The following is a 14,553-nucleotide window of genomic DNA, read 5'->3' on the forward strand; positions in this document are numbered from 1 at the left end:
TAAACTAATACAGCTCGCTACTAACTTTAAGGACGTAATGGAAGACCAGGAGGACTAGAGGCGGTCATGGTGGTGGTGGTGGTGGGTGGTGGTGGGGACAAGAGTGGTCGGGGCGGGGTGGAAGTGGCGCCGAGTGGACCACGAGTGTCTCAATAGAAAAAAGTGAAGAAAGAGAGGAAGAAAAAGTTGGAACACCATTCATATTTTCCGGCTTTAGAAAAAATGTGAAGGTCGACGTACTTTTTATTTCTTGACCAGCCTTGTATTGGTGACTCGGCAGCGGCGGCGGGGACTTGGTGCCTCTGTGGTGAGTTTGCTCAGAAGTACATTGCATTTAGTGAAGGAATAATGAGAAGGTCGTTTTTAAAAGTACAATTCTGTTTATTTTACACACAACTATTTCCCTTGTATGCCTGTAGAGAGAGAGAGAGAGAGAGAGAGAGAGAGAGAGAGAGAGAGAGAGAGAGAGAGAGAGAGAGAGAGAGAGAGAGACCCAGAATTTTGGATGTGTGAGAGTGTACGTGTCTTTCACTTTCATCTCCTAACACCACCACCACCACCACCACCACCACACCTTTCTGTTTCAACCTTTCTCGCGGCTCACGTCTCCTTTCCCTTCCCTGCCTTAGCCTCTCACTCTCTAACCCTCGTCCCTCGTCCCTCTGCTCTTCCCTCTCCCTCTCTCCCTCCCTCCCTCCCTCCCTCCCTCCCTCCCTCCCTTGGTCGTATATCAGGGGCGTGTGGGCAGTAAGTTCACCGACCACTGAGTTATGCCCGGTGCACTTTGCGAAAACGCCCTCATAAGTAAAGTGTTTACTGTGAATATGAAAATAAAATGGAGACGGACGAGAGCCTTTAGGGAGCCAGGGGGGAGGGATTCTGTTCCCTCCTCCTCCTCCTCCTCGCCCCGCGCCGCCAGACCCACCTGAAGATTGTCCCTATTACTGTTTTTTAATGGCGTTTTGTGGCTAGAGTTTTTGTTGTTCTTTGCTCCGTCTTTGCTCTCTCTCTCTCTTTTTTTACCGGTATTTTCTATTTTTTTTTTTTCTCTCCGGCTGTGGAAGACTCTTTGTGGGTATTTACAGGTTGTTGAAGGAGGAGGAGGGGGAGGAGGAGAGAGTGAGTAAGGGAGAGGAGGGAGAGTAAAGGGAGACCAAAGAAAGAAGGAAAGGAAGGTTGAAGGGAAGTTTTTAGGAAAGGGAGTTTTATGAAGCGCTTTAAAATTTTGGTCTGGCTGTACTTCTGTTACTTCCATTCATGTTGATGTGTTTTTTTTTTTTTTTTTTTTTTGTTCGGTTTTGAAATGCGAGTTGTGACTTTTCTTGACTTTACAGGAGAAAAGTAAGGAATAAGTCTTTACGAGATTATAATAGCCCTGAAGTTTTGGTGATATTTATTTATTTATCATTATTTATTTATTTTTTTTATCAATTTACCATTCCATTTTGCCTTTTAACAGCACAAAGTTACGCGTAGTTCTATGGAGATCCAGATTATTGGTTTATTTATGTATTTATTTAATTTTTTGTTTGTACTTTCGTCTCGTCAGTTGTTTCCTTCATGTATTTTTCAGTAGTCATCTCCCTACTTTTAAACATTACTTTTCTTCTCCATTATTGCAGTTTTTTTTTATTTATTTATTTCTTATTTATTTATTATTTTTTGAGCATGTACTCGTATTTTGAATTTCGTTTTTTTTTTTTTTTACATTTTAATCCGTTATTTTTTTTTCTACACATGTTCCTTTATTTCACCCATTTACTATATATTTTTTTTTCATAATTTTAGACACCACTCAGTTACTTTCTAACACTACAGCATATTTTAATCCATTATTTCATTCCTTTTCCCTTACATATATTTTCATTTCAACCATTTACTTTGTTTTTTCAATATTTTTAGGACACCACTCAAGTACTTTCGGACACTCCAGCACATTCCTCTCCCTTATTGTACTGAGGATCGATATAAACCATTCCTTAGGCCTAACCTGCACCATCATCTCATATTAGGAGCAGCAGCAGAACATCTTTTTTTCCTGACTATGTAGGGCCATATTCTGAAACACTTCTGCGTCACACCACTACTTTCAAAAGGCTCTAGTTGAAGTTACACGGGTTTTTAAGGGTGTTTTCTTTTTTTTATTGTTCCAGTGATAGATGGACAGGTTTTCTGCATTATTAACAGCAGAGACTATAGAGAACCCAGTTAATTGTTTTGTACCACTACTTTCAAAAGGCTCTAGTTGAAGTTGCACGGATTTTTAAGTGTTTTTAATGTTCCAGTGATAGATGGACAGGTTTTCTGCATTGATTTTCTGCATTGATAACAGCAGAGAGAGACTATAGAGAACCCAGTTAATTATTTTGTACCACTACTTTCAAAAGGCTCTAGTTGAAGTTACACGGGTTTTTAAGAGTGTTTTTATTGTTCTTATGATAGATTGACAGGTTTTCTGCATTACTAAGAGGAGAGACTATAGAAAACCCAGTTGATTGTTTGTGTGGGCTTGAAATAGCTGTGGTTGAGTTGAGCTGTTGAAATTATCTGGGTCTTTTGTTTTTTCTCTGTCTTTCCCTGTTCTTTTCTCTTATTCTAAATTTTTGCACTTTCCTCTGTTTCGTTATTGTATTTTCTTTTTTCTGAAACACCTGGGCCGCACCTCCACTACATTCAGAATCCTCTAGTTGAAGGTACACGAGTTTTTAAGGGTGTTTTTACGGTTGCAGTGACAGGTGGACGAGTTTCTGCATTATTAACAAGAGAAGCACCATAGAGAACCTGGCTAATAGTTTGTGTGGCCTTTGAAAACAGTCGTAGTTAGATTGACTTGTCCCATCTCGCTGTTTGGTCTTGTTTTTTTTTTTTTTTTTTTTTTTGATCTCTATCTCTTTGGTTTTGTTTTCTTTTTTTTTACCTTTCCTTTTGTCTTATTATCTGTTTGGTCTTTTCTTTTTTTCCTTTCTTTTCCCTTATTATCTGTTTGGTCTTGTTTTCTTATATTTTTCTTATTTTTTTCTGTTATTATCCAAAAATTACACACTGTTTTCTTTGTTTCCTCACTATATTTTCAAACAGGTATATCCCTCTTCTTCCGTACAAGTAATGAAAGGGTCTCTCAACTCGGACCTATTTCACCCGCCTCGACTCTTCTCCTTGTGCTTTCCTTCCTTCCCCCGCCTTGTGCAAGCCCTAATTCTTCCTTCATCAATCTTTATATCTTCCTCATATCCTCAAGGCCTCTCCGTCATCCCCTGGACAGCTTCCCCTACATTTCATTTAACTTTTAATCCCATCTCCACACCTGATCTCCCCTCCTCCTCCTCCTATTCCTTCTCTTCCTCCTCGTCCATCTCCTTCCCTCTTCTCCTTTTCCCTCCAGCGTACTCAGTCTGGACCCATTTCTCTCTCTCTCTCTCTCTCTCTCTCTCTCTCTCTCTCTCTCTCTCTCTCTCTCTCTCTCTCTCTCTCTCTCTCTCTCTCTCTCTCTCTCTCTCTCTCTCTCTCTCTCTCTCTCTCTCTCTCTCTCTCTCTCTCTCTCTCTCTCCCTTCCCTTTCCTTCCCTCACCTCTCCTCCTCCCACTCTTCTTCCTTCCCTCCCTTCCTCCTCTCTTCCTCCTCCCCAAGCACATAATTTTCACTGTGGCTGTCTCACTAATCCCTCCTCCTCCTCCTTCTCCTCCTCCTCCTCCTCCTCCTCCTCCTCCTCCTCCTCCTCCTCCTCCTCCTCCTCCTCCTCCTCCTCCTCCTCCTCGTGCCCTCCCTCTTTTCTTCGGTGCCTCCTTCCTCATTACTGCTCACTGCTGCTACTGCTTTTTACTCTCTTCCCCTTATTGTTAATCCTTTCCACCAGTTATGTGCGGCATTTTTCACCCACCTGCTGCTGCTGCTGCTGCTTTGTGTGGTGGTGGTGGTGGTGGTGGTGGTGGTGATCTGGACTTGTCTCGGAAAATATTTTAATTCCGAGATATTTTGTTTGAATTATTTTTTCTTGGGTGTATTTTTTTTTTTTGAGGGAAGAGGGTGAGGGTATTTTTTGAAAGGGGGAGGTGAAAGTGAGGGGGGTTTTCTGCTTTTTGGGAAGAGTCAGGTTTATTTTATTTTGGAGAGGAAGAGAACCATTGTGAAATTTGCTATTATGTTGTTATTTTGCCTTGTTTCCATTCATAGTATATTATTTTATGTATTTTCTTTTTGAAGGATACTTTAAAATCACACACACACACACACACACACACACACACACACACACACACACACACACACACACACACACACACACACACACACACACACACACACACACACCATACTAATCATAATCATCGTTTCAATAATAGTGATGTACCCAACCAGTGATTCATTAAAGTCATGTTCATCACCATCCATCACCTTCACTGCATCACCATCACTGCCCGCTCCCCCACCTGTGATTACCTTCAACCACCATCACAGCTTCTGCGGTGGGGTGTGTGGTGTAAGTACTGATTAACTAAAGCAGCGGTGGTAGTAGTAGTAGTAGTAGTAATAGTAGTAGTAGTAGTAGTAGTACATAGGTTTACCAATTCTATTTACCATTCTATTTTTTGTGTGACTATTTGGAAACCTAATCTTACCAGCCTGAAAAAAATAAAAATAAATAGATAAATAAAAAAGCACGAGAGAATTATAAATATTATTATTATTTAGTATAGGTCAGCCAAACAACAAAAAAATATTCTATTCTGCTCCTTGCCTGGCAGTTTTGCATCTATGTATTTTTTTTTTTTCAGAAAGATATACAGTACAGCTGAAAAGTATAGCAGCAGTAGTAGTAATAGTAGTAGTAGTAATAGTAGCCCATGAGGTATATTTCCTTCCAATTATTTCCTCTTCATGGTTGCATACACAACACCTTCCATTTACCCACTCAAGTGAAATAAAACGAAACCTACTTCACAAACAGACTCACGCACCATCACAATCCTCCTCGTCTTTCACCGCCTCTGCACACTCATAATTATACAGCCTCATTATCTTCACCACCACTATCATCACCATCATCATCGCTGTTTTCAAGGCGCTGCGAGAAATCCACCCAAAATCACTAAATTCGCCTCATTTTCACCACCACCACCACCACCACCACCACCACCACCACCACCACCACCGTGAGCCACCTCCCACATTATCATATAGACTCAGCGCCCGCCTTTCCCTTCCCCTTCCCTCCCCACGGCTTGCCCTTGAGGGATATCCGCTTCCCCAATTTCCCCAGCGAGGTGGAGATGTTTTTCCCCTGTGCCCCGCTTGTCAGACCCCCTTCCCTCTCCTCCCGCCTCTCTCGCCCTTCTGGCTCCTCCCGCTGCCTCCCGCTGCCTCGCCTCCTGCAATCAGATTTAACCCAACCAATCCCGATCGCCGCCAAAATCAGCGTCGAGCTAACTCACTGGTCGGTCTTGAGAGAGGCGGGACTAAGCGATTGCTAGACTTTTTTTTTAATCCGTAATCCCTTATAACTTTCTAGGTGGTGGTTGTATATTGTATAACTTTGAAAAGACGAAATTAATTTTTTAATCTTATGTATGTAAGGACCGAAAACGCTGATAAGTATGCGTTATTTCCACTCTTAGCTTAATTTTCAACTATCCCACATGCTAACTGAAATCTTTAGCTACCTCACCTCAGCCGTATTAATGCCAACGACAACGTACGTGTTAGCTCATTTCACGGTTTGATTTGGCACATAATACAACTGCAGGTACTAAAATTTTGGAGCTACTGTCACTCGCAAGTCCTTTCTTTTCACTTCTTTTCCTCTCTTCTGTCTCTCGTAGGGTTTACACTGGGAACTCTCAACAGACCATTTCATTACGTTATTCAGTACAAAAGATTACTACTAACTTCATCAAACTATCTACTGTCAGTCGTAATACATAGGGTACATTTATGGTGGAAGGGTTTCACTAAATTTGTAACTTGATTATGGTAAATATCCTTGAATTAGCCAAACCATCTAAAATCTAGAGTATAATGAAAATGATGCTATAATATTCTTGTTAAAGTTGAGGTTACTGTAATAAATGACTAGGATGGACGTAGAGTGAAGATAATAGGAAGTCTTTTAAAAGTTGTGGATGTTTTTTGAGGAAGATTGATTAGCATAGCAATAGAAGGTTCGTCGTGTTTCTCTTCCTCCCCGTGTTGATGTGTGCGTCCCGGTGTGGGTGACTAGGGGGAGGAGATATGATTGCTGTGTGATCTCCGCTTCCTCCTTCGTTACTTTTCTTGTTACGTGACCACAAAGAACTAACTCTACTCACTACTACTACTCTCTCTCTCTCTCTCTCTCTCTCTCTCTCTCTCTCTCTCTCTCTCTCTCTCTCTCTCTCTCTCTCTCTCTCTCTCTCTCTCTCTCTCTCCATTGACAATAAACTAGATTTGTCTTCATTAAGTTTACAAACGCTTTTATACTGAAGCTTTTAAACTACTACTACTACTACTACTACTACCACCACCATAATCAGTTTCACTATCACAGTTTCTACCATTATCAATACTATTTTAAGACCTTTATCGTCACCCTTATTTGAACAAACAACAACAACAACAACAGCTACAACACCGTATTTTTCTTACTACTACTACTGCTACTACTACTACTACTACTACTACTACTACTACTACTACTACTACTACTACTACTACTACTACTACTACTACTACTACTACTACTACTACTACTCAACCCTCCCCCATTTCAATCCTCACCCAACCCTCACCGTAACTTGAACAGCAACACACAACACAGCGACACAGCACGCAGCACGCAGCACCACCGGAGCGCCGCCTCGTGTGTCTGGTATTGGAGAATTACGTCTGTCACCATTACCATTTGATGTCATTTCGCCTCATTCCTGGAGCAAGGCTGAAGGGGTTTATTGACAGACATCCCTCTACACCACCCCGGACTTCCCCCTCCCCCAGCACACGCCGCCGCCCTCATTACTCGCCCCATCATAGTCATTGGGCGGCATTTGGGCTGAAATCGTCCGCCCTTTTCACTCTCTCCGCTCTAGCTAGTTCTCTGTCTCTCTGTCTGTTTGTGTCTGTTTCTCTATTTTCAATTTTTTTTCTCTCTCTCTCTCTCTCTCTCTCTCTCTCTCTCTCTCTCTCTCTCTCTCTCTCTCTCTCTCTCTCTCTCTCTCTCTCTCTCTCTCTCTCTCTCTCTCTCTCTCATTTTGAATCGTGTTTCTGTTAGCTGTTTTTTTTTTTCTTGCTAAATATCCATGTTTATTTATTTTTTTTAATTTCTAACGTGATAATAGTTGCAATCTCTCTCTCTCTCTCTCTCTCTCTCTCTCTCTCTCTCTCTCTCTCTCTCTCTCTCTCTCTCTCTCTCTCTCTCTCTCTCTCTCTCTCTCTCTCTCTCTCTCTCTCTCTCTCTCTCTCTCTCTCTCTCTCTCTACTCTACTCTACTCTTAAGTCTTTCAAAGTTTCTCTATTGAGCAAAAGTGACACCTGGATTACTGAACTTTTTTGAAGCTGTAACTCCGCCTCTCTCTCTCTCTCTCTCTCTCTCTCTCTCTCTCTCTCTCTCTCTCTCTCTCTCTCTCTCTCTCTCTCTCTCTCTCTCTCTCTCTCTCTCTCTCTCTCTCTCTCTCTCTCGCTCTCTCTCCTGCCACGCCACTTTCCTCTTTCTTACCCTTTCTCCTCTTCCTCGACGCCATTATCCGTTCTCGCTCACCTCTTTTCCTCTCCTTTAGTCTCGTTTTACACAGGTTTGGAGAGTCAAGGCACAAACTCCTCACCTAAACACTCTCTCCCTCTTGTTCATCAATTCCTGGGAAGAGTCTGGATTGTCTTTCGTCTCCTGCCCTTATCCTGCCTTACCCACTCGCGTCCTTCCTATCTAGACTGTCTCTTGTGCTTCTGTTCTAATTCTCTTTGTCTCTGTCTTTCGTTGGTCTTCCTCCTTGTGTTTCTTGTGCCTCTGTCTGCTTCTCTGTTTCTTTTTTCCTATGTGATTCTCTCGATTTCCATTTTTTTTCCCTCTATTTCTGTGTCTGTTTCTCGACTGTCTTCCTTTTGGTGTGTCTTGTTCCTATGAATCCTGTTTCTGCTTCTGTCTCTCTGCTTCTCTCTGTCTGTCTCTCTCTCCCTTCTCTTTCTTTTCGTATCTTGTGCCCCTGTATCTATCTTTCGCTTCTCTTTCTCAGTGCCTCTCTGTATCATGTCTCTCTGTGCCTCTGCATGTCTTCTCTTCCTCTGTCTCTCTCTTGTGCCTCTATATCCTAAACCTGTGTGTGTGTCTTGCTTCTCTTCCTTCCCGTGTATCCTGTGTCTTTGTGTTCTTTCTCGTGTTTGTCTCTCTTCTCTTCCTCCTCTATCTATGTCTACCTATACTATTAAATACCAAATGTCTTTTGTTTTTATATAGATATAGTATTTATGTATTTATTTATTTATTTTACATAGGTATAGTATAGTGTTTCAAGTGTTTCCCTGTGTTTTTTGTGCCTGTCTCTATCCCACCCCTCTCTGTTTGGCTGTCGCTTCTCTCCCTAGTGTCCTCGCCGCGTCCTCTCTCGTCCCCCAGAGCGAGGGAAGGGCAGCTCCGTTATTTTCGCTGGTCATTGTGAATGTAAGGGAGGGAGGGAGTGAGGGTCTTGTATACTACTTTCTTCACTCTTTTTGGCGTGACAGGCTTCCCCGTTAAGGTCGACCCGCCGCCGCCTCTCATCCCTTCGCTCCCCTCAGTCCCTCTCCGTCCCGCTCCGCCTCTCTCTGCCTCTCCCCTCTCGCCCCCCGCGTGTCTAGTGAAGAGGGGACGAAATTATGGTTCTTTTTCACTCACATTAGGTTCGTATGTCTCTTGCCTTGTTTGTCTTTTTTTTTTTTTTTCTTCTTTTGTGTTCTCGTCTTTCTCACATTAAGGTTACTTGTTTTATAATTATTTTTCTTTTTTTTTTTTGTCTTCTTACTTGTTCGTGTCGTTACTTTCTTTTTCTTGTGTGTTTCCCGTTGTTTTGGTTGTTTCTTTTTGGTCTTGTTCATCTTTTCTTCATTTTCCTTGTCAGATTGAGGTAAATATTGCTTTTGAAGTTGGTAATGGAGGAGGAGGAGGAGGAGGAGGAGGAGGAATACGTGTATAATCGTTTTTTATTTTATTTTTTTTTATTTCTTGTATTATGTTTTTTTCTGTTCAATTTTTAAGCTTTCGTTTACTGTGTGGCATTTTTTCTATTCTTTTTCTTTCATATTCTAAAAGTGTTCATTATTCTTCTATCCCAACTAAACTGTCCTCCTCCTCCTCGTCTTCCTCCTCCTCCTCCTCCTCCTCCTCGCTACTTTTACCAAGTCCTCCTTTTACCCTTCACCTCCTCATTCCTCCATTTTCTCCCTTAATCACGTCTCCCTTTACCTCCATTTCTTTCCCTCCCTCCCTCCCTCCCTGCCATTCTTCTTTCCTCTTTTCTCTCCCCGACATTTCCTTCACCTCCCACGACCTACTTATCACCCCACCGCCTTATTCCCCCCAAAACTCCTCTCAAGGCTGTTTTTCCTCCACCAGATTTCTCCATTTCTCTCCAATTATCCTTTTTTTTTCCCTTCCTGCCGTCCCTCCCACGCTGCCTTTTTTTTTTTTTTTTTTTTTTTTTGCTTTTCTCTTTTCGAGTTTTTGTATCGTTGTGTTCGTTTTGTATTTAGTGTGTGTGTGTGTGCGTGTGTGTGTGTGTGCGTGTGTGTGTGGTCGTTATTTTTTTTTTGTATTCGTTTTTTTCGGATTTTTTTTTTTTTTTTTTAAGATTTTGAGCAATTTGAATTGATGTATTTTTCTTTCTCATATATTTTTTTTTTTTTTTGTGTGTAAAAGTAATAATGTTTCGGAATTCCTTTTTTATTAGTTTTTTTTTTCCCCCCTTTTTATCCCCCCCATTGGAGTCGGCAAAAGAATTCCTTCCTCCCCGCCAGCCTCCTTCTTTCCCCACGCTTCTTTCATCACGGGTTCATTTTCCGACTGCCCTACTATTTTTTTTTTTTTCATCATTATATTCTCCTGAGCTTTTTTTTTCCTAATATCTTGTTCTCTTCGCTGTTTATACACTAGATTCTCTCTCTCTCTCTCTCTCTCTCTCTCTCTCTCTCTCTCTCTCTCTCTCTCTCTCTCTCTCTCTCTCTCTCTCTCTCTCTCTCTCTCTCTCTCTCTCTCTCTCTCCTCATCTCATCTCATTTCACTTCCTATTCACCTCAACATCTGTGTTTCCTTCATTCCCTCGTTTACATTCCACTTTATTGTTTCCTCCTCTCCAGAGTTATTTATTTTCATTACCGGGGCTTTCTAATGATGGTGGATTTAACTAATGGATTCGTGTAATTATCGTTGCGTTAAATTAATGGACTTATCAAATCACCGTCCTCGAGGGGATTGTTGCTACACCTGCTACATTTGCGTCCGCTGCCAGGAGGGAGGGAGAGTGGGAGGATGGGAGGGTGAGAGGGAGGGAGGGAGGATACGAGAGGGTGGTCTGGTGAGTTGTGTAGGCGTGTTTGTATGTCTATGAAAATATTATGTTTTTATTTATATATTTTGTTTATTTTACAGGTGCTAAGATGTTTGGTCTAGGATATAAATACGAGTACAGGAAAGAGGAAAATAAGGAAAAATATTGTTTATGCCGATGCTAAAAGTTTAATTGCATGGAAAATATAAAGCAAAAGGAGTTGGGCAGTCGAAGTTTAGGTTGTACAGTCCTGGTCATTAATAGAGTAACAAAATGATATTGTATTCGCTTCTTGTGTCTTCAGTTTTCTCTCCTTAATTCACAACTCCTGCCAGAAAATTTTGTCTCCTGTAATTTTCAAGGTCATTCTCCATTTCGTCAGTACCACATTGCCGTGGCTTAATTATGAAAAGTTATGGTAGAATTTTTTTTTTCACTTTCAAGGTCATTCTGCATTTCATCAGTACAAGATTGCCACGGTTTGATTATGAAAAGTTATGGTAGAATTTTTTTTTCTACTTTTAAGGTCATTCTACATTTCGTCAGTACAATATTGCTGTGGTTTAATTGTGAAAAGTTACGGTAGAATTTTTTTTTTCACTTTCAAGGGCATTCTCCATTTCGTCAGTACCAGACTGCCATGGTTTAATTATGAAAAGTTATGGTAGATTTTTTTTTTTTTTTCAGTAAGTGTAAAAATTGTGTCTCCCATTGTGTCTCATTATCTTGCCTTCATCATCATCGCCACTGGAATATTACTCACTACAGGTATGAACGAAGTCTACTAAATCTCATTGTTTTTCTTACCACATTAGGATAGTTTAATTATGAAAGGTTATGTTAGATTTGGCTTTTCTAGTAATTATGTGACTCGTTTCTTTCCCACCATCTCATTTTCTTTCTGTCCATCATCATCCCCATCATCATCATCAACAACAACACACTACTGGAATCTTACTACAAGTATGAACAAATTTACTAAGTTTTAATGCCATTTTCATCACTATATACCAGTCATCAGTAAGTTATGTGGATTTCTCTTATGTAAAGATATGAACACTTACTCTTAAAACATTACTTTTTAATCACCATCACAACCTTACTACAACTATGAACAAATTTACTAAGTCTTAATGCCATGTTCACCACTATACCAATCATCATTTGTGGATTTCTCTCATGTAAAGATATGAACACACTTAAAACATTACTTATACAATTACCATCACAATCATTACAGAACTGAACTACAAACCGATAATATATTTTTTAACTTAACATTTCCCCTCCCATCCCGTCTTCATCAGCAGCATCATCACTAAATCCTTGCCCCTCGGCCACTAGTAAATATTAATCGGCGCCACTTTATCCCTATTTATCGCGGCGTCCACTGATTTGGTTATCAATCACGGGAGAGACATCGCCACGTCCACCATTACGCCGCTGCCATCAATCACACCTGGCCAAAATATAATGATTGATGAGATAAATAGTGTGATCTCGACCCTGGAGGCGGAGGAGGAAGAGGAGGAGGGTTAAAATAGGTTAGTTAGAGAAGGATGCAGAAGGAACGGAGGAGGTTGAGGATGTAAGGTCGTAGTGGAGGAGGAGGAGGAGAAGGAGGAAGAGGAGGAGCAGAATATGATAGCTGAAAAAGGAAGCGAGAGAGCAATGAAGGAAGAAGAGCATGGTAGGTGATATTGGAGGAGGAAGAGGAGGAGGAGGAGGAGGAGGAGGAGGAGTGTTTTAGACTTTTACTACATATTAATGCGCCACAACTGAGGAGTCACATGGCACAAAGGAGAAACAACAGAAAGAGGAGGAGGAGGAGGAGAGGTAAGGTGAAGGAGAAGAAAGGTGATGCGAGATTGTAGTGGATGAGGAGAACGAAGAGGAAGAGGAGGAAGAGGCGAACCAGTACAGGAAGAAGAGGAGAAGAGAAGTAGGAGGGTGCGAGGCGATACTGGAAGAGGAGGAGGAGGAGGAGGAGGAGGAGGAGGAGGTGGTGGTGTTGGTGGTTATGGTTAGGGGGAGGCAAAAATTCGTGTTGGTATTTACGATATCGAGTGTAGGAGGTGGTATAGCTGGTGTTTAGGTGTGAGGGTATAGCTGGTGTTTAGGTGTGAGGGATGGCGAGGAGGTGGTGGTGGTGGTGGTGGTTGAGCATCTTCTTCATATTATTATATTCTTCGTTACTTTTCTTCTCCGTCATCATCGTTTTCACTTTTTTCTTTTCTTCTTTTCTTCTTCATCTTTTTTCTTCTTCTTCTTTCTTCTTTCTTCTTCTTCTTTGTCATCATCATCCTTAAAAACATTTGTTTTGTCTCAGTTTGCAGATGAACAATTCTATAACAAAAATAGCAGGTAGTGGTAGTAGTAGCAGTAGTAGTAGTTTCAGTTGCAGTGACGGTGGTGGTGGTGGTGGCAGTGGCGGAGGCGGCGGCCGTTGCAGTCTGCATATGGATGAAGGTCTTAGAATGGAAATTAATATCGGGCGCGGGGAATATTCTTAAGGGATTGTGGATGATGCATTGCGGACTAGTGGATATTTATGCCCGGAGTGACACGCAATGGATGGCTGCCTGTTTGTTAGTGTCGCCCGCCACCACGCGCCTGCAATCCTTCCCCCGAGCAGCGATGATCAATCTCACGCAGATCAACAAATTATTGCCGCCGCCTCCCACTCTTCGCTTTGTTGGCATTAGTGTAAATCATTCCCTCCTAAGAGACTGTTTGGTGTACGTGCGTTCCTCTTCGCCGTGTGTGTGTGTGTGTGTGTGTGTGTGTGTGTGTGTGTGTGTGTGTGTGTGTGTGTGTGTGTGTGATATTGGGAGAAAAGTAAGGATTTTCTCCGTTTCAGAATACTCCAAGCTAAAACAGAATGTGACTGGGTGTTATTTTGTGATCGGGAGATTAGTGACAACAAATACAAATATACTGTTGTTTCAGAATATTTCAAGCTAAAATAAGCTGAAAGAACTTGATTTTTCCCCTTGAGAAATGGAAAATGCCTTTCACTTATTAATTCCATTGGTAACCTTGCGTATCACTTATGTAACAAATAAAGTACATTTTTCATTCCCAAACTGACAAAAGATAAAGTACATAAAATAAAGGCAAAAGACGCCCAAAAGAAACTAACCTTTCGGGCAATACCAAGACTTACACACTTCCATCCATTGCCATTACCACGTATCATTTATTCAAGCTGATACAAGTACAGAGAACGAAGGTAAAAAAGTGCACACACCCTACATCTACCACACATAAGTGCCATTCATATCATAGCGTGATAGGTACAAGTATAAAGAGTAGAGGCAAGAAAAGGTACACTCTACAGACCACCTCGTGAGTTGGCAGCGTGTATAAATGTTATGAAACTTTACTTCCTTCCCTGCAATGGACTACCCGTTGCCGCAGTCTCCGCTAGTTATCCAGAAACCATAAAAAAAATGAGGGGAAAAAAATACAGGCGAATGCGGACACGAGATTCTGGGCATTCGGTATAAACGTAATTAAACTTTTCTTTTTCTCTTTGCTGCTATTGACTCGCGCGTCCCAGAGACATGAAAGGCAAGGCAGAAAGTGTTGTTAGTGTTGTTTATTAGGGTGAGTTATTGCTGCTGTGTTTGGTGGTAATTGCGTATTGGTGGTGGTGGTGGTGGTGGTAATGGTGGTGATAGTGCTGGTGGTTGTTTTTAATAATGCAGGGACACTTACAAGTTAGTAAAAGTGAATAGCTGTTTTTATGGCGGTGTTTGTGATTTTGGTGGTGGTTGGTGGTAGTAATAGTGGTAGTAGTAGTAGTAGTTGAAGCTATTGTTGTAGTTCTTATTATTGTTATGGTAGTAGTAGTATTAGTAGTAGTAGTGGAATAACAGTAATAGTGGTGGTGGTGATGGTCACAATGGTAGTAATAACGGTGGTGGTGGTGGTGGTGGTGGTGGTGGTGGTTGGTAATAGTAGTAGTTGTAATGGAATAGCAATAATGGTGGAGGTGACTACTAATACACCCCCACCTGTATAAGCTAACAGGACGCATATATACAACACCTGGCTCACGCTATCG

Source organism: Scylla paramamosain, chromosome 31, assembly GCF_035594125.1.
Source record: "Scylla paramamosain isolate STU-SP2022 chromosome 31, ASM3559412v1, whole genome shotgun sequence".
Lineage (NCBI taxonomy): Eukaryota > Metazoa > Arthropoda > Malacostraca > Decapoda > Portunidae > Scylla > Scylla paramamosain.